This window comes from Vicugna pacos, chromosome 14 (assembly GCF_048564905.1).
Source record: "Vicugna pacos chromosome 14, VicPac4, whole genome shotgun sequence".
In the NCBI taxonomy this organism is placed as follows: domain Eukaryota; kingdom Metazoa; phylum Chordata; class Mammalia; order Artiodactyla; family Camelidae; genus Vicugna; species Vicugna pacos.
In genome coordinates, this window is record NC_133000.1 from 8,976,647 (window position 1) to 9,004,350 (window position 27,704).

General features: G+C 38.9%; 1 long non-coding RNA gene across 5 annotated transcripts in view; it reads right to left on the reverse strand.

The window, feature by feature from the left end:
• LOC140701096 (uncharacterized) overlaps positions 1-27,704 on the reverse strand; it is a 233,931-nt gene that overhangs the window by 114,654 nt on the left and 91,573 nt on the right. Inside the window, exon 3 of one of the 5 annotated variants that reach the window (XR_012079931.1) lies at positions 150-331. The exons of the other annotated variants lie outside the window; for them this stretch is intronic. This is a non-coding gene — a long non-coding RNA (uncharacterized lncRNA). The remainder of the gene's footprint in view (positions 1-149; positions 332-27,704) is intronic. 5 annotated transcript variants of the gene reach the window in all.

Genomic DNA, 27,704 nt, shown 5'->3' on the forward strand with positions numbered 1-27,704 from the left:
GGAAACAATGGGCACCACACCCAGACCTGCATCCCAGTCGGGAGGGTTCATGAACTTAGAGAAATGAAATGGAAACTTGAACTACAAAGCCCGAACCTTTAAATTAGCCTGGCAGTTGGCAAGACTCTAAGAGAAAAGAATATTTTTACATTTTACAAGCTCTGTGGAAGCTAGCTGAATCTTGATACATCTTCATCCACAAAATGAAAGGATAGGATTAAGTGCATCCTAAGATTCTCTCAGCCCGGAGATCTCAGAATTCTGCAATTTGTCTTCACAGGAGGATCCTGGCCATAGCTTTTCAAGTTAAATCTACATCTCTTCCTCCAGCCTGAAAAAAGAAAGCCCATGAGTTTGAAAAAGAAACTGTCCTATTATTCCCCCAGTGGAATAGCTAGTGTATTTAATTCTAGCCCAATAACTGAGCCTCATTGATCAACAGGTGCAGTACTTCACTCCATAACTATTTTGTAAAGCACCCACCACATATCTAGAGACTGTGGTTGCATTCAGGGTACAGAGATAAGTCACAGTATCTACTTTCAAGTTACTCAGTTTAGCTTAAGCCAACAATTTTTCCAAAATCTACTCCAAATATTATTGCATAAATGAGTGAATAATTATTGTGACTCTGTAATCATTTTTCTAAGGGGAAGATTCTTCCCTCTTATTAGCACCCTCTGAGGTTGGTAACATAAAGAGAATATTTGTAATTCTCTGGCTGGGTGTTAGTATGCTGGCACCCAGTAGCTCATAATAAGACTGTGGAGTAATGTTTGAACATCAGAGCAGGGCACCTCCTACCCATTCTAGATACTTTCCTCCCCAAACATGATTAAATAATAATGAAGGTTTAGGTAGTTCTTTGTTAAAATGTTCAGGTAATTCCTCCAAAACCTGACAGAGTAGGGGAGTGATGGTGATGGATGGAATCAATTACCATGCCAATGGGCACCTCACTCTCTTGAACCCTAAAGAGGAAGAGGCACTTCTTTCAAAGGCTTGGATGATTCATTTTCTTCTCTCACTCCATTTCTTCTTACTATCTTCCCTCTTGAAGTTTTGTCCCCAGCTATGACTTAATATCACGGTTTTCCCCCCTTATCCCAGGATATCCCATACCCTCTAACGTATAAAGTCCCAGTTCTATGGTCAATTTCTGTTTCTTGCAAATTTCACAAACTCAGGCACCCAGTGAATAGCAAATACTTTCTCTTAGACACAATTTCTGCTGATTTACAAAGTGAAGAGAGGGTCTGCTAGCTCCACTTGGGAAATAATGTGCTCATGACCCTTGGATTTAGGTTGGTGGTGAAGGGGGAGAAATAGTAGAGCTTTCTCTCTGGGGTGTAGTGATTTTATCCTCAAGTATCCAAATATAACAGCAATAGCAACCCCACTAAAAGAAATGTAAGTGGAGGGGGGAGGCTATAGCTCAAATGGTAGAGCACATGCTTAGCATGCACAAGGTCCTGGGTTCAATCCCCAGTACTGCCTCCAAAAAAATAAATTCATAAATAAGTAAGTGTAATTACCTCCCTCTCAAAAATTTGAAAAAAAATACTTAGAGATGTAAGTGGGTTAACTTCCTTCCACCAGCAGTGTGTGTTTGTTCAAGTAATATTACTTTAAGAGTTAGTATTCACATTCATCCACAATGAGAATAAAGAGATGCCCAAGGTGATATTGATAAATAGCCAGAGAGGGAAGTGACTCTGTTTGGTGAGAATAAGAAAGACTTCACAGACAATGTGGTATTTAACTTGACATTTGAAGGACCTTCACCAGGAGCAGAGGTGTTATAAAGGCGGGAAAACTTAGGGGTATATTTCAGTCAAGGGGAAAAGATGAGCAATGCACAGAGGCATGAATCTGCCTGGTATGTTGAAGACGTTATTAAAAGTCAACCATTCTGGGGGGACAGTAAGCTCAAGACGTAGAGTGCATGCTTAGCATGCATGAGGCCCTGGGTTCAATCCCCAGTACCTCCTCCAAAAATAAATAAAGCCAATTACCTCACCCTCTGCATAAATTAATTAATTAATTAAAAAGTCAACCATTCTAAAAATATTTGGGGAATCTTAGACCTGAGGCTTCCTCCACAGTTGCTGCTCTATGAAAAGACTCCTGAAGGCCCACATGACTTTTGAGAAATAACAATGGGAGACTGAGATTGTGCCCAGCTAACTTTATGAACATCCTCCTTGGGTTGAATAAAGCCTCTAGAGGATGGCAGAGGCAGAGTCAAGAAAGGGAAGAACAAAGCCATGTGCAATGCTGTTTGTGAGTTGTATGCCCCCAAAAAAAACATAAAATCCAATTCATCTGTCATTCCATGGCTTCTTAAAGTGAGTAATTCAATCTGATCTTTATTTTCCCCAAACCACATTTAAGGGGGAGAAAAGTTACTACGGAGCTGCTATGAAGAAAGCATGAGATCCTGCAAGAATAAAGTAATAACTAAAATCAAGGCGTCTACAATACAGAAGGATAGCTGGATGGAAGAGATCACAAAACGAGAAGGAAGACTGTAATGTGTGTTGTAAGAAAGGTATAATCTAAGAAATGAGAGATGATGTCTAAGTAGAGGAATCAGTGGAGGCTTCCTGAGGGAAGAAGTAAGCAACAGTCATGAAGGCTGGACAGGAGTTTGGCAGGTGAAAATGTAGAAGGAAGGCTATTCTAGCAGAGGCAGTAGCATATGGTGGGAAACCATAGACGTGTGCAGAGTGTCCAATAACACTTTTGGAGATGTTGGAAATATTCCATATCTAAACTGTCCAGTATGGTAGCTACAAGCTACCTGGGGCTACTGAGCACTTTCAAGTTGACTAGTGCAACGGAAGAACTCTATTTTTAGTTCTATATAATTTTAATTAAATTTAACTAGCCACTGTGGAAATAAAGACCAATCAAATGAAGACAGGCTTAGGCTTTTTACTCGGAGTTTGCTCTGACAAGGGAGTCAGCCCCTGTTAACTGTATTTTGACAGGGACTCAAAGGCCGACGGAGGAGCAGGAAAGCTGTATAGTGGGAAAAAGGAAAGGCTCCAGTGTGCCCCGATTGGAGGCTGTTGACATGGAGAAGGTGTAGGTGGGCTAACTAGATGTGGGGCAACCTATGTGGCTGGTTGGGGGTGCATAGCTGGCTTTCTCTGATTGGTCCTAAGCTGGAAGTAGGGACAAAACATAGAGGAACTCTCAGTCATGAGTCAAATCCTGGCTGTTTGGGAACTACTCCTGCAGGGGTTATTGTTTAGCTTGCTGGAGTGTTGCTAGACACAGTGGCCTTATTTCCTATAAATATGATGTTTAGATAGGCTGGTTACTGTAGATCATGGCTTGGTGTTCTGGGCTGTTTTCTGCAGATTGTGGGTCAGAGTTCTATTTTCATACATGGTCTATCATCTGTATATCTGTCCTCACACCACTAATGACTAGTGGCCACAGCACTGGACAGTATAGTCCCATAGTAACAAGAAGTCCAGTTTGGTGGAATACAGATGTGTTTCAGGAAACAGTAGAAAATCAGCCTGATACCAGAGATCAGAAGTCAGGGTGCCAGTCAAAAGAATCGGTATTTGTTCTGATATAAACTATCATGGAAAATTTGAGGACAGGAAGCTACAGCTTTGCTTTAAGGATTACTCAAATATTGATACAGAAAATGGAACTGAGAAGGAAGCTACTGGAAACAGGCCAACATATTGTAACTGTCTAAACAAGAGGATATGAGGCTACAGGATGCTGGGAATGTGAATGGAAGGATGTGAACAGGAGCTAAAATAATTTGGAGGTACAGTATGGAGCTCTTGAAATCTGATTGGACATGAGGAATTAAAACAAAAGGGGCCTCCAAAGGACTTTTGAGCCCAGAGTAGGGGGAAGATTACAGATCTTTTAAAGACTAAGGAATTAAGTACATAGCAAGACTGGAGAATGGGGCAAAGGAAGGGAAAATGATGGGTTTCAGACTAGTCAGCCCCAACAGATGAAAAATGAATAAAAAGTAGAAAAATAAGTCAGGAGAAACCAAAAGAAAGTATGCCTTCAAACAAGAGAAAGTTCCTCAAAAAGATTAACAAATAGATATGTCAATCAGAAATTACATTATTTCACTCAGTAAACAATTACGCATTCTACTCAAATCCCTAGATTGTGCTTGAGACAGTTTTCAGATGGTCTCAGTTAATTAGAAGAGTTCTGTTCAACATAAGCAGTAATATCAGGAGTCTTTTTTTTTTTTTGAGGAAAAAAACCTGATTTGGTTCTTTGTTCTACCTGAGCTTTATTAGTTAATTTAAAAAAGCAAATCTAAACAAGCATTCTTAGTAACATGCTCCATATTAATTAATAAAATCTTTATAAGAAGAGGATGCCCACTCTTTTCAAGAGAAGTAGATCAAGGAAATACTGGCGTCTCAGGAGAAACTGAGTATTCATCAAGGCTTTTGGGTCACCTAGCATCTCCTCTTTCTGGTTGATCAGTCTAACTTGAACTTGGTTCATAGCAACTTTCTTTTCTTATCTCATTGTATTATTTTTCCTTGGGACTTTTGTGACAAAGGGTATTTAAATTCAAATGTGCCAGTTCCCCATGTAGGTAAAACCCAAGCAACCAGGAACCTTCCTACTACCCACTCCCCCGTAACTGTCATTCTTCCAACATCTCAGCTGAAAGCTGATCAGTGAGGGACCTGCTAGTTCAAAGGCAACTGACAAGATTGACAGAGATGTCCCCTCCCAAGTGGCCACCACTGTGTGAGATCTCAGAAGGCAGAGACTCCCGTTTGGTTCAATGTCACCTATGAGGTCCTTCATACAAAGGGGTCTCTCAAACCACTTTGGCTGAATGAATCACTAAAGAAAGGGGAAAAAATGTCTACAGAACAGGTGAAAACGCTGACTTATGCTGTATCCTCGAGTATCATTGCACAATTTACCTACTCAAGTATTTGCTGAGTGCAAACTACAGGTCAGATAGTTTACTAGCCAAGTGCCTGAAAAACAAGAGATAAACACTATACAGCTCCTGTCCTCCAAAAATACATTAAATTAAAATCTTTGTTATCTATGTTTTCATGTAAAGTTGACGACATATCATGCTTAATTACTATGCTGTTTAATGCACAGCGTTGCACTTATAAAGTACTCAAAACGCTCTACTGGACAAAAACAGTGCTGAAGGACGCCCCTGTCATTTCCCAAGAATGCCAGGCCCTTTCTGATTGTTAGGTGTCTCACTTCAGTGGTTTTAACAAGAAGATTTGCTTGCAAAGGTGAAAACACAACTCAGTTATCTTATACCCAGAAAGTAAAGGTGCTGGCTTAAGGAACATGCCTTCCAGTGGCCTCATAACAAAATCCAAACAAGCTGAAAAATCAAATGCAAGTTCTTTATTTCAATAATTCTCCTTTAAAAGTAAATCTTTAGAGACTAGAGTATATCATTTCACCAACAATAAACTTTCCAACATAATTTCCTCCAGCTTATCTTACCATAAATCAAGATCCTCTCCAAAACCAAACCAAAAAATTAAAAAAACTTTAATCAATTGATATCAAAAATACATACTTTAAGGAAAGTAATTAAGATACAGTGATGATTACAAGTGCAGAATAATAAAGCTGGGGTCATTTATCTTCACTTGCCTTTTTCTTCCACATTCTGAATATTTCACAGATAGCAAAGCAGTCACAAACAGGATTTGGTTTGAATCCGTCACTACGCATTTTTAGAAGAATTTCAGTTATCACTCATGTAATATATGCTAATCTGGACATGAACACGGCCTCAGGTGTGATAAGGAAAGCATTAATTAACCACAGTTCTGATTCCCAAAGGCAAAGTAAAATCTCACTGCTTAGTGATCCAGAAACAGGAGTTCTATTCGAACATTCCCAAAATTCCAAAAGAGTTTCTAAAAATGGATTATCATGAAAGCAAGGACCTAGCGCCATCCTCAGTGGTAAATCCTCTCCCTGGGATTTTCTCCATCCTGGCAAAAAGATCAATACAACAGTCAGACAGATTCATTTCCAATAGACAAGTAAGCCCCTTATGGGAAGGTCACTTAATGTGATACTGAGCTTTCGGACTCCTCATTCCGCTCTCAGACTTCATTTCTTGGAAGCAGAACAGGCTTAAAGGAAGTCCCGGGAGCACGTGGATGCCCCTTCTGCGCTGGCTCTACCCTTCACGGCTCTGCTTCCACCCTCCCTGCAATCCCATCATATGAATAAATGCTTATCCAGCCTCCTAAGGAGTGAGGTCAGCACTTTCAGGAAGCAACCTGCCTGGTGAGGCCAAGAGAAGTGGACGTTGCACTCCTTCTCATTTCAAAGCGACCATCTATCCAGAGGTTTTTGGCAAGTGAAACAGCCCAACTCAGGCTAATGTAGGCAGAAAGGAGATTTAATCAAAACACACCACGTAGCTCACACAATCAGGAAGATCATAAAACCAGCCTGGAGGATATACAAATGGAAAAGAGGCCCCCTTTCTTGCATAGGAAGGGACCATCATGAAAACAGCAACAGAGGGATTGGAGAAACAGCCGACCACCCCCGACCCACCTTAGACTGAGACTGGCCAGCTAACGTGGACCCTGACTGTCTTGGCTGCATTCACTGTGACTCTGAGACAGGTGGCTCTGAGATCCATACCAGTCCCGGAAGAGAAGTACAGTGACAGTTTATATGCACAAGGTGAGGCCCAGCGGGGCCGTTCCACGGGCCTAAAACAAAAACTGACGTAATGACCAGGAGCACAACTGAAGGTGTCAGAGGCGCGACGAAGTCCAAGGCAAAACTGACAAAGGCTGTTCATTCATAAACCTGCAGCTCTGTCCTCGTTCCCAAGTCAGCAGCGGTTCAAGGGTGTTAGAAGGAGAGTGAGTTTTACGGAGTAAAAAGAGCAAATACTGAGAGCATGTCTGATTGGCAAGTGTTCGGCTGAGGTGGGATTTTTGGAAGAGGGGAGATTTTGTATTGGCCTTCGGGTACATGCGATAGTCCCTGGTAGCCTACAAGGGGACAAATATTCATTTGATGACATTTCAAAAGAGAAAGGATTGTTCAATGTCGGGGGCACAGGGTTTTCTGTCCTGACCACTCTGTGAAACCAGATGCGGCAGAGGGAGTCGAGAGGTCTTTCTTACAGCAACGGTCCTTGTGGCTAGCTGACTTCTGGGACAAGCATTTTCTCAAAACCTAGGAGACAAAATGGGTCAGGAACCAAAGGCGACCGACCCCGTGTGGCACAGATACAAACTAGAGAAAGCAGGTGCAGGGTGACACTGACAACGAGCTTTCTGCCATCTTGGCTGAGTTTTACTGGTCCAGCCGTAGAAACAGCAGCTATCCACAGGGGAGTCTCGGTTTTCAGATATCCTAAATGTAGTATTTCCATCCTTGGGATTATGCGCTTCTGGTCATCAGAACTGCAGATTGCACTGTGCTTTCCTCTATTCAATCAGATGCTAAGAACTTTTTGACATGAAAATAAGGATGCTACACAAAATATGTGCTATGGACTGAACGTTTGTGTCCCTGCCCAAACGCATGTGTTGAACCCTAACTCCCAGTGTGATGGTATTAGGAGGTAGGACTTTGGGAGGTAATTAAGATTGAATGAGGTAATGAGAGTGGAGTCCTCACGAATGGGATTAGTGCTCTTAAAAGAGTCATGAGAGAGACTGCTTCCTCTTTCTGCTTTCTGCCACCTGAGGAAACAGCTGGAAGTCAATGGTCTGCAACTCAGAAGGGGGCTCTGCCCAGAACCTGACTATGTTGGCACCCTGATCTTGGACTTCCAGGCTCCAGAACTGTGATAAATACATCTCTGTGATTTAAAAATCACTCAGTCTATGGTACATCTGTCACAACAGCCCACATGAATATGACAACATGTTTGGACTAACACATCAGTAAGGCTACTATTAACAGGATTAAAGACTAAAGACGTTGGGCAGCCGCTAATCCTGATCTGAACAATACAACATTATAGGATTGTTCTCCCAATTGGCCCTAAAGCACTAAGTCTTTCAAGTTAAGAGTTTACCCTCTGTCACCTCTTCCCAAACCATGAGCTGTGTGTTCATGTGTGTCATGTGTGTGGGTATTAGGAATTGAGGATCAAGGTTAGAATGAGTAGAAAGAAAAGAAAAAGATAAACTAAGAGCTTTAGAAAATAGCTGGGGGAAAAGTCTGTGCTTCTGCATAGCCTGATGTAAATTTTATGTAAATACACATACTTCACTCCTATTTAGCCTTCAGTAAAAACCAGGCGATGACCATTACCTTTAACATCCCATTAGCTTTTTATTATATTCCCTATGAAATCACCCAGTCACCGTTCTCATAAAAAATTTACCTTAAATGCTTAGTACTAAGCTCTTTGATTAAGTGCCTCCCACAAATACAAAGAAGAAGTAAATAAATAAAAATTGTTCAAATCTGTTCACTTGTTTAAATTAAAATTCAAACTTCTGGAGGTAAGAAGTAACTTAATACTTATCATGCTGCGAGCTTTAAATATTAAATATCACTGTGTATGAAATGCCCGCATCTTTGAGAGAAAGGACAAAAAAAAACCCACATGAATTCAGTAGGACTTAATATATAGTTTAAATGGCGTTTGTATATTTTCTCTGATATTTTCTGAAAATGTAGAAAGGAATGTTAATTTTTCCAAATACATTTTCTTTTGCTTACCAGCAAAAGTTGTTTGAACAAAGCAGTTTTCACCTTTTTATGAAATTCTCATCTGTACACAAATTGTCCTTCTCATTTGGAGTTTTGGTGTTCTAGTTATTGTTGCTTTTTCCTTGTTGTTTTGCAATTCCATAATGTGATGGTTGCCTTGGTAATAGAAAAGTGGGTTCAAATCTTTACAAACGATAACTATCTCTATTCCACATTATATATTGGATTTCATTCAAGTATCTTCACCTTTCTATTTCTTCCCTTTGTGAGCTGAGAGTTACTCCTTCCTTTGTCATTACTGATTTCCATTTTCTAAATACTTCTCTAACTGCCAGTATGTCTCACCTGTTCTATTCAAATAGAAAAACGAGTCCAGGATTTTATATGCAATTGAGAAATACACATTTGCATTTGCTTTTCAACCAGTCCTGTGACTGAGCACCATCTTCCACCTGCACAGACACCACTCACACCTACTGTGTCTGGGAGCTACCCGGGCTGGGGATTCCAGGAGGACTATGGTCTGGGGTGCAGGACTATCAGCAACAGTGGGGCTGGAGCAACTGGAGAGGGGACTCCAGGGAGTGCTCAGCCAGCTCTGTTCCTTAGTTAGGCAAAGAGTTTCTGGGAGCATGTGGCCTCTGCTTTTAGCTTCTGTGTGACTAGAAATGAGGCTGCTGCAGCGGTGGGTCCAAATTCCCCTTTTCCGTAGGTGACTGTGGAAGGAGGCCACACCGTAAGTGTGAAACGTCAAGCCCCCTAAATGTAGGAGACACCAGGTGCTGACCTGTAGCCCAGGGCTGAGTCCTTACAGCGGGAACTGCCCAGAATCAGCAGCATAATGACTCAAGGTCATCAGCATCCAGACTGCTGGAATTACAGCCCTTTAATAAAGGAACCTGGGGCAGTTTTGCCCAGGAGTTCTTTCTTAATCTAGGAGACTCCTACATTTCCACAGACGCACTGAAGTGGTTTCACGGACTGCCCAAATTATATGTAAAATTTAGGGTGCGTGTGTGTTTCTCTAAGGAGAAAACCTAGGGTTTTTTTCATATTCTTATAGAGGCCTATGACAAGCAGAGAATATCAGTTTGCACAGGGCAGTCATATTTATGCCCACATGCTGGCATCATTACTAAGAATGCCCATTTAACTCCAAAGAGTTTAGGTTAGTTGATAAATTATACGGTCTCCCTACTTTTGGCTGACCAAAGGATAAGAACTACTAATTTGGTCCAACCCTCCATTTCCACACAAAAATTATTGTGCCATTATTTTATAGAAGTTGTCAAGCCATAAAAATGTATGTGATACCTTTATTTGAAAAAGTGAGGTGCAGTTATGTAACACAGAGATTTGAAAATCAAGCAAAATTCTTTAGACCTCACTAAGATAAATATATTAATTACCAATACCAATATTGTTGCAAAGTTAAAAGACACTTATAATCATAAGCAACAGCTTGTTTGAGGCAGTGTTGTGAGATTAATTCAAGATGAGGGAAGTTCACTTACTTATTGTAATTCAGAAATTTTATTCCTTCAAATTTCTTTTTCTTCCTGTGCATACAGTTTGAAGAATCAGCAAATTCTGTGGTCAGCAATAAACAGGTTTAGTTTGAGTTAACAAATACCAACTGAGCCTTGACTATGGGCCAGACATTGTGCTAGGTCCTTATGGGAAGATAAGGATGAATGAGATCATAGGTAAGCCTTCAAAGATCTTAAGAGTCTAGGAGGTAAGAAAAAAGATGCAAATAATGAACAAAATGGGATCATTTAAAATATAGTTACTTATGAAGGATTAGGTTCAAGTGAAATGGGAAGAAAATCCACAATAACAGTGGCTTAACAAGATTAAATTTCATCTTTTATCCACCCAAAAATATGGAATTAGGCAGTCCGGGGCTGGAGTGGTGTTCTTCTACAGAGTCAAGGGGCCAGGCTCCTTTCACACTGTGGCTGCCATCTATGGGCTCCATTCCCAAGATTGTCAGAGACCTGGAGGGCTGCTCCAGCTCCAGTCACCACACAGATATTCATGCCAACAAATGGGAAGGAAGAGAAGAAGCATACACATCTCCCCTCAAGGATTATTTGCAGACACTACACTTATCACCTCCTCTTATATCCCACTGGCCAGACCTAGCTCACATGGCCACACCTAGCTACAAAAAGGCTGAACACGAAGCCTTCATTCTTGTCATGCCTGCGCCCTGCTAAGACTCATGGGTTCTGTTACTATGGGAGGAAAAATAAAGCTATTTGGAAGACAATTAGTAGTCTCTGCAACACCTACGATGAAGCAGTTGGAAAGGAGAAGGAAATCCCTCCATGCTGACAAGAAAGATGCACAAGCCATATTTCCAAGAGAAAAGGCAAGTTGTGGAGTCATATGTCTATTACCACCTATATAATGTCTTTTAAAAGGATATATATTTATCAACGCCTGGAAAAAGTCCTGGAAATTACACTTGTCACTAGTTTTCTCTAACAAATAAATGAGATTGAGGAAGAAAGAAAAAAGGAAATATGTCTACTTATTCAATATACTTCTGAATTATTTAATTGTTAAAATGCCTTAGGAACTTGTATTCTGCTGTCATTTTAAAAACCAAAGCATTAAAAATACAGTATACAGGGAAGAATGTGATGAGAGCTTTCATAGTAAAATAACAAATAACAGATGAAAACCAACTAGGAGTGGCTTTGGGGGAGGATGTTAGCCCTTTAAAATAATAAGATTTTAACTGGTACAAATTTGAGAAGAAGATAATCCTGTCATAGATTAAAGCATGAGTTAATTCAAATAGTGAGGGACATTAATGTGTGTCCATGCAGCTGAGTGCAGTTGCAATGGATTATCATGGACAAGATGACTGGAAAATGTACTGAGACCAGATTACAGAGAGCCTTGAAGGGCTTCCTAAGGAGTTTGGTTTATACTCTGAAGCTAAGGGAACTTCAAAGATTTCCAAGCAACAGAGTAGCAACATCTATATTTCAAAAGATAGTCTAGGTAGTAATTGGAAGAACACTCTGATCAGGGGAAATACTGATTTCGGAAAGGCCTGTTAGAAGGCCTGACAGCTGGGGTCCTGGATAGTGAGGTTCTGTATTTGGGCAGAAGCCTGGGAACCGGAAGGACTGGATGAATTCTAAGTATATTTGGAAGACAGAGCAATAGTCCTGTTAACCAGTTTGTTTCAGAAGGTGAAAGAGGAGGGTTGAGAATGACGCCCTGAGTATCTCAGAGAAATGCTGATGTTATTAAAACAAAAGAAGACAAGGATTTAGTTGAGGGAAGGATTTAATTCCATGTTGCATTGGTTGGGAACACAAGTTTGTGCTCAGGATGGAGGTGAGGACTAGAAATGCAGATTCAGGAGACACTGGTAATAGGTACAGTCTCAGGAGAGAACAGTGGGAGGGAAGCGGACCCAGAAATGAAAGAGGAAGGAGAAGAGGGGAAAGAAAACGAAAACCTAAGGGCATACATTTTGTCAGAAAGACAAAATAGCTCATCATGTTCATAAAAACATTGATTCCACTAATTCTCACCTTCCTGCGAGCTGGGAAGAGCTAAGCTACTTATTTTACAGGGAAAAGAATATGGTCCAGGCATTTACTCATTTAACGGACATTTATTAAGCCCTTATTCGATATGAGCACTAAGCCAGGCTCTGAGGATTTAGTGTGAGCAGTTTAGCCCAAGACTCTGTTCCCACAGTACTCACCTTCTTGTGGGGTAAACAGTCAACGAATAAGAAGTAATGACTCACGTAATTACAGTTTCAGTGCCGTGAAGGAAACAGGCAGAGTAGTGAACTAGAGTCCCCGGGGGAAGCCACTTTGGAGAAAGGACTAAGAGAAGGCTTCCCTGCAGAGGTGAACTTTGCCTTGAGGATCAAAAAATAAGAATGAAAGACGTGGCAAAAATCATTCCAGCCCCACGTTGGAAACAAGAGCCCAAAGCAGAAAAGGACCTGGTGTGTTTAAGGAACACAAAGAACCCAGTGTGCTCTTGCTTAGGGAGTAAATTGGAGAGTAGAATAAAGTGAGGTTGGAAAGAAGAGCAGAACCTTGTAAACCACAGTAAATCGTCAGGGCTTCCTGATCTGAAGGAAGAAGGAGCCCAGAGAAGGGTCTTAAGCAGGGATGGGACATAATCCAACTCACATCTGCTCTGCAGACAAAAGATTAGAGAAGGTCAAGAGTGGAAGGTCAAGAAGTGAGATACGATGGCAGCCGGATCCAAGGTGGTGGCCTGGAGATGGAGAGAAAAAAACAATCTGAGATACACTGAAGATGAAACCTACAGGACTTGCTGCTGGAAGGGGGAAGCAAGGGAAGAGAAAGAATCAAGGATAATTCCTGCTTTTGAGGCTTTGTATCCAAGTGACTGGTGGTACCATACACGGGAAAGGGGAAGACTGAGAAGGGAGGTGACTTGAGGCACAGGGATAGATAGAGGTGGGGTAGGGATGGGTTGGGGAGATAGCTATCAAAATCTCCATTTTGGAAATACTAAGTTTGAAAGGAATTTTAGACATCCAAATGAAATTGTCAAATTGGCAACTGACTATACCTACAACTACAAATTTGAAATTTGTTGGAATATAGAAGGGATTTGAAGTCTTGGGACTGGATAAGTTTATAGATCAGGAATAGAGAATGGATAGAAAAGAAAATCTGACCAAGAACTGAGTCGCAGGGCCAAAGGAGTCACTTACGCTGGCCCCTTCCAAGAACCAGGGTTGGCCTTAGTAAAACTTTCACTTAGTCAAGTAATTAGGATTGGCATGGCCAGGGTCATTTTTGGAACTTAGCTAATGGGAGGTAGAGTTATGAATATATTTAGTAGGTTCAGTAAGGTATATTTCTGGGGCTCATAGTCTCCTCCTCGTATAGTTAAGTCACTGCTGGACATTGGCTTGCAGGGACACTCCAACCACCATCTTATTTACTTGTAGATTCTACACTGGTTGTGACAAGCACAGCTCAGTTGGCAATTATGGTGCCCTACTTTATAAGGGGAAAAGTCTATGGCGGTTGTTACCATATCACCATTGGAAGATACCTAAAACATAAAATGCCTCTTGAGTCCACAAAGTGAAACAAGTTCTGGGCAGTAGGATCCTACCATTGAACTACAGTTCCTGGATGGTCATAAGACAATGCGACTATATGAAAAGTAAGGACAAAGGGCTGCAAGCGCGGTTTAAGAATTTTAATAAGTATTTATAATATGTGCCTTGCACAGCTTATTCTGGAGAAAAAGCTAATGCCACAATACCTAAAACTGTTGACTGCTCAGTAGGTTGCAACAGTTATGGATATGTCATCTTAATTGTTTTTTAAGAATTTAAGTGTAACAAGATGGGGTCACGATTATAAAGTTGTTCCAGCCTTACAACCTAGATACAATGATATTTTGAGGACTCTAAAATACATTTTGAAGAGTTGGAAGAGGAATTTGAACATACAGAAGAAGCAAAAGAATTTATTCAAAAAATTACTAATGTTCGAACATACTATTTTACTTGCAATTTTGAATGAAAGACATTTGTAACAATTTAGTAAAATAAGTGAGAAACTACACATTGAATTGGGCTTAATATGAAGAGTTCCTTCTTTTGTTATCTTTAAATTTATTTACTAAAGGATTGAAAGGTAAACCCAGGTAAAAATATTAATGGAATATGAAATTAAAAACAATAAAGATGAGAGATGAAATCAGTAGAAGTTATTCTAATCTCATAAAGCAAATGGTAGCAAACATAATTTCGTATCATACCAGGAGAAGTTATTCATTAAAAGGAAAAGATAAATTTAGAATAGAAGCAAAGAACAGACTGTAAATTGTTTGACAATCCTATTAATGACAAGAAGTGAATCTTAGGAACACGTTGGAAAGGAATGAAAGCTCCTGCTGATCTGGGGCAAAATACTAACAATGTTCAAGACAATGTAAATTTCATACAACGCCACTGCAGGAGGACATTGATGACAAATGGTTAATTACTCATTTCAGAGTAATTACAATTAGTCACTGTACAAGAAGACTTGAAATGTCATAAAATCTTATAGCCTAAATATGAAAGAAACTTGATAGAAATTGTACAGGTTAACTGTCCTAAAATTTTATATGGCATTACCAATAATAACATATAAAGCTGAAAGAAAGTCACTAAGCTAAATATAATATAAAACAACTTCTGTTCAACAGAAGAAACAGTGAATTATTTTTCTAGCCTCTCTACAGAAAATGTTAGACAAAAATCACTGTCATATAAAGAGGTGACCAAAAATTATGCCGGCAAAACTGTAGAGGAGGAAATTACTAGGAAGGCATGTCGCATGGTTAATAAATTTAAATTTTTTTCTATTTCATGATGTCTTGGTATTTATAAACACTTAAAAATATGTTGTAATTTCTTTTCTCTTTCTGAATATTTACTTTCATACTTAAGTTTGTATTTATAATGTATCTTTTTACCGAAAGAATGCACCCTGCTCTGTAAATACCTCGGGCCCCACAAACGTGGACCCACCTCTGTCGGAGGCCTCTGAGCACTCAGATATTGGGTAGAGAAAGGGGAACTATGAGAGGGTGCTGTCTCGACAAGGTTGGCAACTGTGCCGGATGCTCCTGGAGTTCAAGATAAGGGAAGAGATGTGTTCTTCAGATTCAGCAGCATGAGCATCTTGATGACCTTGACGAGAGCTGACTGAGAGCTGAACCCATGTTGGAGCAGGTCGAAGCGCAGATTGGTCTGTGTAAGATTCATCTGTACTGCGCTGGTTATCTTCTGGTTTCCCCTCTAGATCAGCTTTCCACCCTTCCCTGCCCTGCTTGGCCTGGGAAGCTGACTTCCATCAACCACTTCACCAGTCCTGCCTGCTGGCTTCCCCTTGGGTTGACCAGTTGAAGACCCTGGGAGAAAACTGGGCCATGGTTTGGGGCTGGGCTCCTTGGCCTGTGATTACACAGTCTGTGGGTGGCCCTTCCCTTGGCTACAGCTCTCACCTGGGCCAACAACGCTGCCTCCTCTGCTCTTCAGGCCCAGAAGGAGGAATCCTCTTTCTGCTCTGGCTAACACCTCGGTGCTTCAGCATCCCTGAATGGTCCCTTAACTTCACCCACTCTCCTATAAATAACCCCTTGTTAAATGTTCGTCAATTAAGCCTTTCAATCAGGATCAATTGGGTCAACAGACCCTGTGAGCACCTGAGTGATTCACACAATGACTTTTCTACTAATAAACCCGACTTATGTAGCCCCAGTTGGGGGCAGGCATTGAAGATCTTTACATACTCAGCTCTTGAAACAAGTATAACCAGGTGTGACTGCAGAAGACCTCCACAAGGGACAGGGGTCGGGATTTAGTCCTGAAAGCTTAAGGAAAAACATATTTGATATCTAGGTGCTGCCAATCCTGAGACTTTCTTCTCACCCCTCATGGTCAGGGTCTGTACTGGTTTTGTGAATAAACCACAGTTCTCATGCTTTTGCTGGACCCCTACCCAACCAAGCACCTATGGTCCTTGGCCCCCTCCCCAAGAGACAGCATATCAAACCCCCAGCCAATGGCAGGAATCCTTCATCTCTACAGCCAGACACTCATTTGCAATCACAAAATTTCCACCAATGCAGCTATGAGTATAACTCAGATCAAACACTCCTGCTCAGGTCCTACACCAATACTGGACACTTGGATATTGAGCTGAACTGGATCAAGTCAGATTGATTACAATAAAATATTGATTTGAGCTACTATGAAAAGCCAGAGCTATAGTCAGGTTACCCCCCAAGTCTGGCTACGTTTCCAGGTGACTCCCTTCTTCCCACCAGCCCCATCTCCTCATCAGACTTGCTGGCCCTCACAGGTACCTGACATTAGTGACCAATTCTTATCCACATTCAAAAGAATGAAACTGAACTCCTATCTTACACAAAAATTAACTTGAAATGGATTAAAGACTTAAATGTAAGACCTGAAACTATAAAACTCATAGAGCAAAATATAGGGAGAAATCTCCTTGACATTGGTCTTGGCAACGATGTTTTGGATATAACACCAATAACACAAGCAGTAAAAGCAAAAATTAATAGGTGAGATTACATCAAACTAAGAAGTTTCTGCACAGCAAAAGAAATGATCAACAAAATGCAAAAGCAACCTACTGAATGGGAGAAAATATTTGCAAATCATATATCTGTAAGAGGTTAATATCCTAAATATATAAAGAACTCATACAACTAAAGAGCAAAAAGAAAAAAAGTAGGCAAAGGATCTGATTAAACATTTTTCCGAAAGAGATTTACAAATGGCCAACAGGTACATGAAAAAGTGTTCAACATCACTCATCATCAGGGAAATGCAAATCAAAACTCCAAGAGGTATCACATCACACCTGGAAATACGGCTATTATCAAGAAGACAGGCGACAACAAATGTTAAAAAGAACGTGAAAAAAAGAGTCCTTGTGCACTGTTGGTTACTATGGTAATCATTTTGTAAAACATGCATGTATCAAATCATATTGTACACCTTTAACCTATATAATACTTGTAATGTTAATTATATCTCAATAAACCTGGGAAAACTTGATTAATTCTGAGAAATAATGATTTCCACACAGAGAGTGTCCTCTGAATGAAATCTCCCTGCGATGTCAGGAACTGGCTGTGGTGTAGTTATCAGTATAGAAAAGGAAACTCTCATCTATACCCCATCTTTGATGTTTCCTAGCACTTTCTCTTTCAGGAAGTTTATTAGAGAATGGCTATCTGATCTTGTCACTCCCATGCTTTAAATCTTTCAGTGTTCTCGAAGTGTGGGGAGTCAAGTTTCAAATTGCTGGTTGAATACACGGGCCTTTCATTACCTGAACTCAGCCCACCTCTCCAGCTTCATTCCTTGCCATTCCTGACCCAAGCTCTTGGAGGCAGCCCTTGCCAGCGACCTGTCTATTTCCTGAGCACGCTGTGCTTTCATACCTCTTTTGCTTACACATGATGCCCCTGCTGTTCCGACTGCCCTTCCTCCTCTTCTCACTTCAAGACTCATCTCAAGCATCCCCTCTTCTGGGGAACTTCCTTGCACTCTCCAGTGAATGAAGTAATACTTCATTCCGTATTTGTATAGCTCCTCTCACATGAAATCATCATGCTTAACGTAGCAATCAGTTGCTTGCCTGTCTTGATGACTAGCCTATAAATTTCTGGAGGACTTGTTCATTTTGATTTTCCCAGTACCTAAGACAATGCCTGACATGTAGTAACACTTAACTGTGTGTGTATTTTTATTTAATAGATTAAGAGGAATGAGGGAAAATTGGGGGGTGGAGGTGGGTAAGGGGAAACAAAGCTACAAGAAGAGACATGAATTTGTGAAGAAAAAAGAGGAAAATGTTGAGAATGTTTCTCCTAGAAAAGACAGGCAATAAGATAGTCTATTTTCACATATGTAACACATTATCATAATTGTAAGTAGGCATATTTAAAGAAATGTGCTAGAATTGTGTCAAAAGAGTATATTTGAACAAGAAGAAATACTTTTGCCATAACTGCGGCTGCACAAAAAGACTTCCTTTATGTATTTTTTCAAACGCTATCCTTAGAAATATTTTAAAAAATAAAATGAAAAACCATCTTGCTTAAGAGTTTGGGTAGATATTTGCCTGGTGGAAAAATGGAAATATGGTCTCACGTCAATATAGAGCTGCACATATCAGCTAGCCCACCTGAGTCAGGATAGCACAGTGATCGAATACAGACGTGGGATCTGCTGGCTTCACGGCTTTCGAACTTCTTTCTTACTAACTTACTACTTGAGAATTATGTTGCTTTTATTATCACCAAAATTATTGTCTCACATATAAGGAAACTATGGTCCAGGGTGGAGTAGTGACATAACCAGGGTCCTATAACCAGGTCAAGCTAGGCCTGGGACTGTGTATTCAGATATGCCTCCCCCTACTCTTTTTCATGACAGAAGGGCTAGGAACTGAATGAGAACTGAAGGTTGCTTGGCTTTTATGCAATACTGTATGCAGAGTGAAAAACCGCACTGGAAATTTAAGACTGGAATCATGTAACCTTTAACTTTTATAAATAAAAGGATTAAAGCTCCATTTTTACTAGGCTTAATTTTTTAATTACAAAAAGCAAAACACTTTTCTGGTGGTGGGCTCTCTGAAGCTCTCCTCCTAAGGCCAAAAGCTTTAACATTACTTGCTCATTTAAAGCTATTTTTATTTTCAGTTGGATGTTAAATTGACATTATGAGCTCCACAAGAGAACTGAAAATGTTTTGGCCTTCCAAAGATTGTTTCCTACATGAAGCTTTATATATCATTTAGAAAAAGCTGAATGGTGAAGTGTTTTTTGCTTCCACCTGGATGTTTGATGTCAAGTAGGTCATAGGAAAACCATGTGACTATAACTCATACACTCAGCTTAGCGGATGTGTGTGCTTTGTTAGACAGCTGGAGGCCCAAGCTAGGAGGTTTAATGTTTAATATTTTCCTTTTGCTGAATACATTTGGAAATTGGTCCTTAGCCATCTTTCTAAATACTACTTTCAGTTTTTTTTCTTCCAGAACAAAATGTAGCTAGAAGTTAGCAAAAAGATGAAGTTTAAAAGATTATAAATAAAAATCATAAAGATTCATGAAAACATCAGTCCATTTGTATTTATAGAGTTTGTGTGCCTCTAGTGTTTTTAAGATGATTATTTCACAGTAAGGGTGGTGGTTTCCACTTAGTAATCTCTGCCCTCTAAAATTCAATTCACAGTAATCCTTTTCTTCCTACATTGCATGAATTAAGTCTTCTCCAGTGTGATAGATTTTTAAAAAATCTAATGACTAGGTGATTGCAAATCTTTTTGCTGCTATTATAAATAACAATGCCTCATTTCTGGCTGAATATTAAGAATCTGCACTGTGCTTGCTGTTTAAAATATCTTTTAAATGTCCACAATTGAATTAAAGCCGTATGTTCAATCATGAACCATGAAATTAGTTGGTATTATCAACGTTCTGCAACTCAGGCCTTGGAAAAAAAATAAAAAGATTGCAATTCAAAATTACCAAAAAGAGTCTCAACTAAAACTGGGTTTTTCTCCTTTCTAAAAGCCTTGATTATATCACTAACTATCAAAGGATGAGACAAAAAACAAAAGAAACTTACCAGCATACATGATTCTTTATTTTATAAAAACAAACAAACAAATAATTATACCAGGTATGGTAGATTTTAGTGACAGAGGATATCACAAACTTAAGTCTATTTCAATTTTGTACAGGAGTTAAGATTGTATACACATAAATGTCTGTTTATATTTTGGGTGAATTTCTGGTCCACTCAATCAAGTACTCATCATTTCACTGGAATCACAGGATATTATATAGTAATCAAGGAGACTACTGCAAGATCTGATCTGAACTGAAAGCCAGCCTATTCCTGGAGCATCAAGTCCTTACCCAACACTGACTTACAGTAAATAATAAAATAAAACAGTCACTTATTTTACCAGCAAAATGGGTTTAACAGGGAAAAGCAAAGACCTGAAATTCAAGCAATGCAATCCATGGCAAATCACAGGCAAGTCTGGAGAAAGGAGGGGAGCCTTCTTTTCTAAATGACCGGGGAACTGGGAGGAGCTGTTATAAACAGTCCATTGAAGAACAGTGGGAGTTCAAAGAGGAGTGGCTTTTCGTTGGCTGAGTTGTGACAGTCTCTCACTGGCTGGGCTGTTGCTGGGCAGGGAGGAATTCTTCCTTTCTCCTGCTGAGTGGTAAAGTAACAACCTTCTTGCTGTTGGAGACACAAAGGTACCTCTCTTCTTGTTGGGTCTACATTTGTCCTCTAGGGTAGTGTGCAAGGGCTCCCCCTTCTGGCCTCCTGACTCCATTTTAAATGACATTTTTGTTTATTAATTTTCATACTAAGGGTATTGTCACTGTGTCACAAAAGCAGTTACTAGGATTTGGCTCTTTGCTACTCAGAATAGGTCTGCAGAATGCAGAGTTGACATTACCTGGGAGTGTTAGAAATGTAGAATCTCAGGCCCTTCCCCAGACCTCCCGAAGCACAATCTACATTTTAACAAAATCCCAGGTAAATCAAATGCATGTTAAGCTGTGAGAAGCACTGATTTAGTTGATTAGACTAAAAAGTGTAAATCTCTTCCCTAATTGCCTAAAATAATACCTAGGAAGAAAACTGAGCAATAGTTTGGGGAGAGAAGTTAGTAACACTTTCCATCTGCAGTTTTAGACTTTACCTCATTTAATCATCTTTAAAAACCCTGCAAGGTAGATTTATTTCCATTTTTACAGTGATGGAACTAAGTACCTTGTCAAAGATTACACAGCTACTAAATGTTGGAGCCAAGATCCAAAACAAGGTCAGTCTGGCTCTGTCTTTTCCATTATAAAGCACACTACCCCTTATCTTGCTCATTTTTAAATACCGCTTAGAACCATTAAATGTTTTCAATATAGGCCTTAGATTGAATTTTATCATCAAAAGCCATTTTTTGAACTCACTTGGTTGCCACTTATGTTTTTGCATTGTGTGTCCAAGGCTGCCCTGGATGGGTCACAACCTCAACAAAGCAAGCTGAGCTGTTTGTCATATTGCTTTAGGTCCATCTTTTTTGTAATTTATGGATGCAAATATTTTCAAGGTCTACTGCAGATATAATGGTCTCCAAATCTTACTGTCTGTCAAACATCGTGGTTAAAAATTACATCGGAATCCTGCAAATGGTGTCTCACTAGCTACATCAGTAAGAATTACCTTTTTTTTTTTCCTTTGGAGGGAAGTATATGCTGTATAAAATGGGCCACCCTGGTCAGCAGTCGTGCTGTTGCTCATCACCACTTACAGATAAACTGCAATTCTGCCCTCCATTGAATTAGTCTCTGAATTTGGTTTTCAGAAATCTGTGACACATAAGATGAGAGTTTCTTTTAGGGAAATCATGGAAAATTCCTGGTGACTAGTCTTCATTTTGAATTTAAATCTCTGTCCTCTTAATTTTCTTTCTGAAAAAGTGTTAAGTTCACTAGTAATTGAACACAAATCAACCAGTCAGATCTAGTGTACTCTTTATTCATAATAAAACAAACACTCTACGGGAACCAATACATGGCCACTCAGAAGTTTACCTTCTTTCTATAAGTACTTGCTTACAAGAGGGAGTAATTCAAGTTACTGTTTTGTGCTGGACTACTCCCTTTACCAGTGGAAACAAGGTCGCTACTGCCTTTAAATCTAATCAATGTCAGAGAATCCAGAACCATTTTAGAGATTCCCCCACACGTACTCTCTAAGGTTCTGTTCCTCCAAAAGCACTTCTAGCACAATTTCTATATCAGTTCCACTCTAACTAGAGAAGCAAAACTGCTCTGAATGATATAAACTAAAACATTTATTATAATCCCTCATTGAATTGTGGGGCTTGATGGAGTAGTCCATGGAAACTGTTGCCTTTGCATCTAACGTTGAGCCTAATGTTGCTTTATGTCAGCCAGTCTGGAAGTCAGGAAAGAGAGCTGGATACGGATGAGAGCAAAGACAAACTGGACCATACAGGGAAGTACTCAAATTCATAAAGGAAAACTAGAAGCCAAGTCTCTCACCAATTCCCACATCAATGCTGTTAGGTGACCTGCAGGGGAAACCAGTGCCTTTTCTCATAAAGCTGCACATCACTTGGCTCATCTCTCAGGATCTGAAGGAACCACCATCAAGATGCTGCCCCAGTGCAACAAGGTGAGCAGGTAAATGATCTTGAACACATGTGGACTGCCACAGTGCCTGGCCCTAAACTGATCTTCCAAATGATAAAAATGTAGCTTCTTTTTCACATCTACCTTCCACATCTTGTACAAAGTAACTCTACATCCAGTGTTAACTCAGGAACATATAGGAAGGGAAATTTCAGGGAAATGTAGTTCTATCTTAGGTAAGCTGAAGCTGTACAAAGCCACCACACACAAAAAAATCAGTAACTCTTTCTGCAAATATCAAGATGCTTCACATATATTAACACAAAAAGACTTCAATTTTTTGTTTATTCTAAAATACACGTTTTCTCACAATGTATATTTTAGAAACGCTAGATCTGACGGATACTTTGTGGGAAGAAAATTAAGATGACTGGTATTACTTCATTAAATTCCATGACCTTCTCCTGAGGTGACACAATTCACGTTATCTTATGAAAGTTCTGAGAGGTCTTGGGTCCTCTTTACCTTGGTTTAACCCAATATCACCCAAATTTATTTGTGCACAGAACTCCTTTTACCCCATAATAATTTTTAACATCCTATGCAAACGATATTTCATAAAATAAATGTTAGAAAACACTGTTTTAGAGAATTACCTAAAACAAAGTTGATAAAAAGCTTCCTTCTTATTTGCCAAGTCTAATCCATTTGTAGTGGGTCCTTGAAGCAGCGAGTTGAGACTATTTAGGAATCTGAGTGCAGGCTCAGTGGGGAAAAGGCCAGGATCAATTAGTACCATCTTCTCTAGTCATAAAAACTGAGAAAAATGGCAGGAGTACACTTACTAACACTGGCCTCTGTGGCCATATCTGTTTACCTCAACTAGCAGTGGAACGACAGTGTCGTCTACAGCCATGGGGAAATACTGAACTCTCATGAAACTCAGAAAAAATGTATTGATCACTCTTCTAAATTGGATTCTTATAACATTTCATTCTTTTCTTGCTGAGCTAACTCACGTGTATAGATAGGCATTATTTCTGGACAACCATTCATGCCTTCTCTAGTGAGAACATATTTTGGTTAAACCTATTTAAAGTTTCTCTAGTTATATTCATTAATATAATCAATGTGTGTATTTCAGGTATCGATTTTGGAGTGATTTAGTCTGAATTATATTTTCACCAAATATTTCACTGTTAGGAACTCTAAGTCAAATTGTTTCATTTATGAAATGAAACAAGTGTATATTATCTTCAACTATAATCAATTCCTGTAGATTAATTTTAGGTGGTAATAGTAATAATTTGTATGGGACATAAAATTTGTATGGAACATTGCTATTCACAAAGCAATTTCACATGCTTTATTATATTAATAGTTTTAGATGTTACTTCAGATGTTTCAAACACTTAAAAATATAGGTAAGTCTATCAAGAAATATTTTCCACTTCATTTCCAACACTTTAGAAATCTGAAAGAATCTAAAAAGATAAAAATACAGAGCCACGCTAGCTGAATGCTTAGTTGTGCACATGACAGTCTCCTTAATAAATGGGTTTTGCTTCAGACCAGTGAAGTGCTACAGTTGCCTTGTTTATCCAAAGCAACACAGAATTCTATTTTTGGTTTCATTCAAAGTGAACTCAGGAACTCTAATAGAGATTTAAGCAATCAAAAGTGCTTCCTCCTATCCACTAAAAAAGTTGAGTTCATGATGAAAGCTGCTAGGTCAAGTCTCACACCAAAGAGAAATCTAATGATTCCACAAGTACCTCGTTTAGCTGTCAGTACAGCAGATCCCTGTAAATTTTTAAGTTCCATATTTAACTTTGGGTTTCTAAGAGCCATTAAGAACCACCGTGATTTTAGAATTACTTACTCCTCAACTCATAGACAAGAGTACTTCTTAACCATACACAGCAACAATAATAGAGATCACCATTTATTTGCCTATGTATCACATTAAAACGCCACATATTAACCTACTAAATGTTGAACAGTTTCAACTCTCTCCATAATCACAAGAAAGGCTTAAGACAGCAAAAGTACAGAAATAAAGAAATAAGCAGGCAAAATGGTACCCCAGCATCCCCAGAGTCACAAATGGTGCTTTGACAGGAACATGCTGGAAATTCTGCTGGTGCCATCCTCTACAATACTCCTGTCACGGATGCTGTTGGTGCTCGTACGTGCTTCTCAGGGGAGACCCAGTCATCTCCTACCTGTGTGGGTGTTAAGGGCTAACGACTCATACCTCTTCCTACTCCAGAGACTGCCCTTGACTGAGCAAAGCCAACTCACCTGGAGATTCCTGGCAGGTGACATCTTCCCTGCAGAGGTGGCCCAGAGTCAGTAACAACTGACGTGGGATATAATGGCCCAGCCCCCTTACCTCTGGGAAAAACCACCTCTGTGGTACAATTCATGCTCCAGAGATATCTGTGGAATTGGGCTGAGGCTGGACAACTCCTGAAGCCACATTTTTGCCTAGCTACCTCTCCTGTACAATCCTGTTTCCTTCAGTTTCTTACAGGTTACTCCTGAGAGTGCACCCTTAATAAATCATTTACATAAAAATTCCATCCCAAACTTCCCTTCCACGAAGAAACTACCTTAAACTCTTAAAATTTTATTGCTGATGTCATTAAAAACTGGCCCTAAAATGTAATGGCACAAATAGATCAATAGAACAGAATAGAAGGACCAGAAATAGATCTACAATCTTACAACCAACTGAATTCCAACAGCAGCAACAAAGCAATTCAATAAGGAAAGGAAAATCTTTATTAAAAACATACTGGAACAACCTAATAGCCATATGAAAAAAATGGACTTTGACCCTTATCTCATATCATATACAAAAAGTAATTTGAGATGGATAATAGACCTAACATTAAAGTAAAAACTATAACAGTTAAAAGAAATGTGTGGAAATTTTATCTCAAAAAAACTATCAAAAATAATAATCAGTGGTAGAAAAAGAAGGAAACATAGATGAAACAAGAATGGCAGAATGTTGATAGTTGTTGAGCTGGGTGATGGGTAGCAGTGTTCATAATACTATTTTGTTTACATATAAATGCACATTCATATGTAAAAACCCCACATGTAGTGAATTGATTTTCAATATAGGTACCAAGCAGGATAATCTTTTTGATAAGTAGTAATGGAACAATCAGATATTTATATTAAAAAAAATGCTTACTCACAGAATACAAAAATTATTTCTAAATGGTTCATAGACAAACATAAATTCCAAAACTATAAAACTTCTAGAAGAAAATATAGGATAAAATTCATGCAACTTTAGCATCTCAAAACTTCTTAGGACATTAAAAATTTAAAGCATAAAAAATTTTGATAAATTGAATCTTATCTAAATTTAAAACTTTTGGTCTTCAAAAGACATTGTGAGCAAAGTGATAAGGATGTGTGAAATCAGGAGAAAATATTCTCAGTACATATTTCTAACAGAGGACATGTAACCAGAACATTTAACAAACCTCATGATACCAAAGCCAAAAATCCAATGAGATAACAAGCAAAAGATTTGAACAATTACTTCATGGAAAAGATCTATGAATGGCTGATAAGAAGATGGAAAGGTATTTAACATCATCATCATCAGAGAATTACAAATTAAACCATGAAGTATCAATATAATCATGAGGATGGCTAATACTGAAAGTGTCTGACAACTCTATGTGTTGATGAGGAGATGGAGCAACTGGAATGCACATGTATTGCTGGTGGGAATATAAAATAGTACAACTACTTTGGAGATTTTATAGTGTCTTATAAACCTAAAATTACACTTACCATACAACTCAAAATTCCACACCTAGGTATTTACCCCAGAAAAATGAAAACATATTGTGAAGATGAAAACTTTTACATGAATGATTACAGTAGTTTTATTCATAAGAGCTAAACTAGAAGCAGTTCAAATGTCCATCAACAGGTGACTAGATAAACAAACTGGAATACAGTTTCCAACGGGAGAATAGGATACGGCATTGATGAAACATAAATAGTAGAAAGCTGAAAGTTGTTGAAGCTGAATGATAGATCCATAGGGGTTCATGATACTGTTCTATTTACTTTGCATATGTTTGAAATCTTCCACAAGTATTTTTTAAGTAACATGGTAACTATTTTCAAAAATTATAAGAAATGATCTATTCATTGATCTAGTCAATCCTCTTCTGAAAAACTAATCCTAGAAAACAATCAGAAGAGGAAATAAGCTGTATGCAAGAAAATATTCCTCTAATCTGATTTACAATGTTGGAAAAATTGGGACGAGCCCAAATATACAAAAACAAAGAAGTAGTCAAGAAATTATACTTTATAGAATGTCATGCAGAATTATAATTCATTAAGATGAATAAATAGCTAACATTTATTGCATAATTTTCATGCACTAGGCCCTATTCTGAACACTTTAGTCAGCTTAACTCATTTAATATGAATAATATGTAGGAATATTTAGATCATTTAACAAATATTACTCACTCACTACTTGTACCAGGACCGTGCTAGGCCCTATGAATATAAGAGTGAGCAAGGAAATGTTACCTTTCGTCTCATGGAGCTTTGAAAGTCTAATGGAGGAAATGGATAAGTGAAGAAACGATCACAATGGAATGCAATAAATGCACTGACTGGGGAAATAAAACGCTGGTCTTTCGATTTAAGCAGCAAAGTGAATGCATAAGTTATTTCCTTTGATGACAACTATGTAAGGGGACCAAGAGTAAAGAAAAAGGTTTGACTGCTTCAGGTGATATAATTATAAAACAATTTAATTTTTCATTTCAAATTCCTTTAATTCTGCTCTAATCCCTTAAGTGAAATAAAGTCAGATCACCTATATATCGGATGATCAATTTAGTAGTGAGTACAGTTTGTTTCACGGAAATTTTATTGTGATTTAGAAAATCTAATTAGTTTAGCAAATCTTTCTCAGGTTTCTCCCACTAATCAGTGTAATAGAAAACGTGTTTATTGGTCCTAATCCTAATACTGAAAGTCTGATCTAGTTACTGTACTAAAGGAGTTCTCAACCTGGGTCAGCATTAGAATCCTCGGGAGTTTTAAAAACCTAATGATGCCTGACTCCCACCCCAAAACAATTAAATCCAAATCTCTGTGGTAAGGACCCACTGATCTACTCGAAGAGCCATGGATCACTTTAAAATTTTTTACTTAGGTTATTTGTTGAGCTCTTTTCACTCAGGAAGCTTG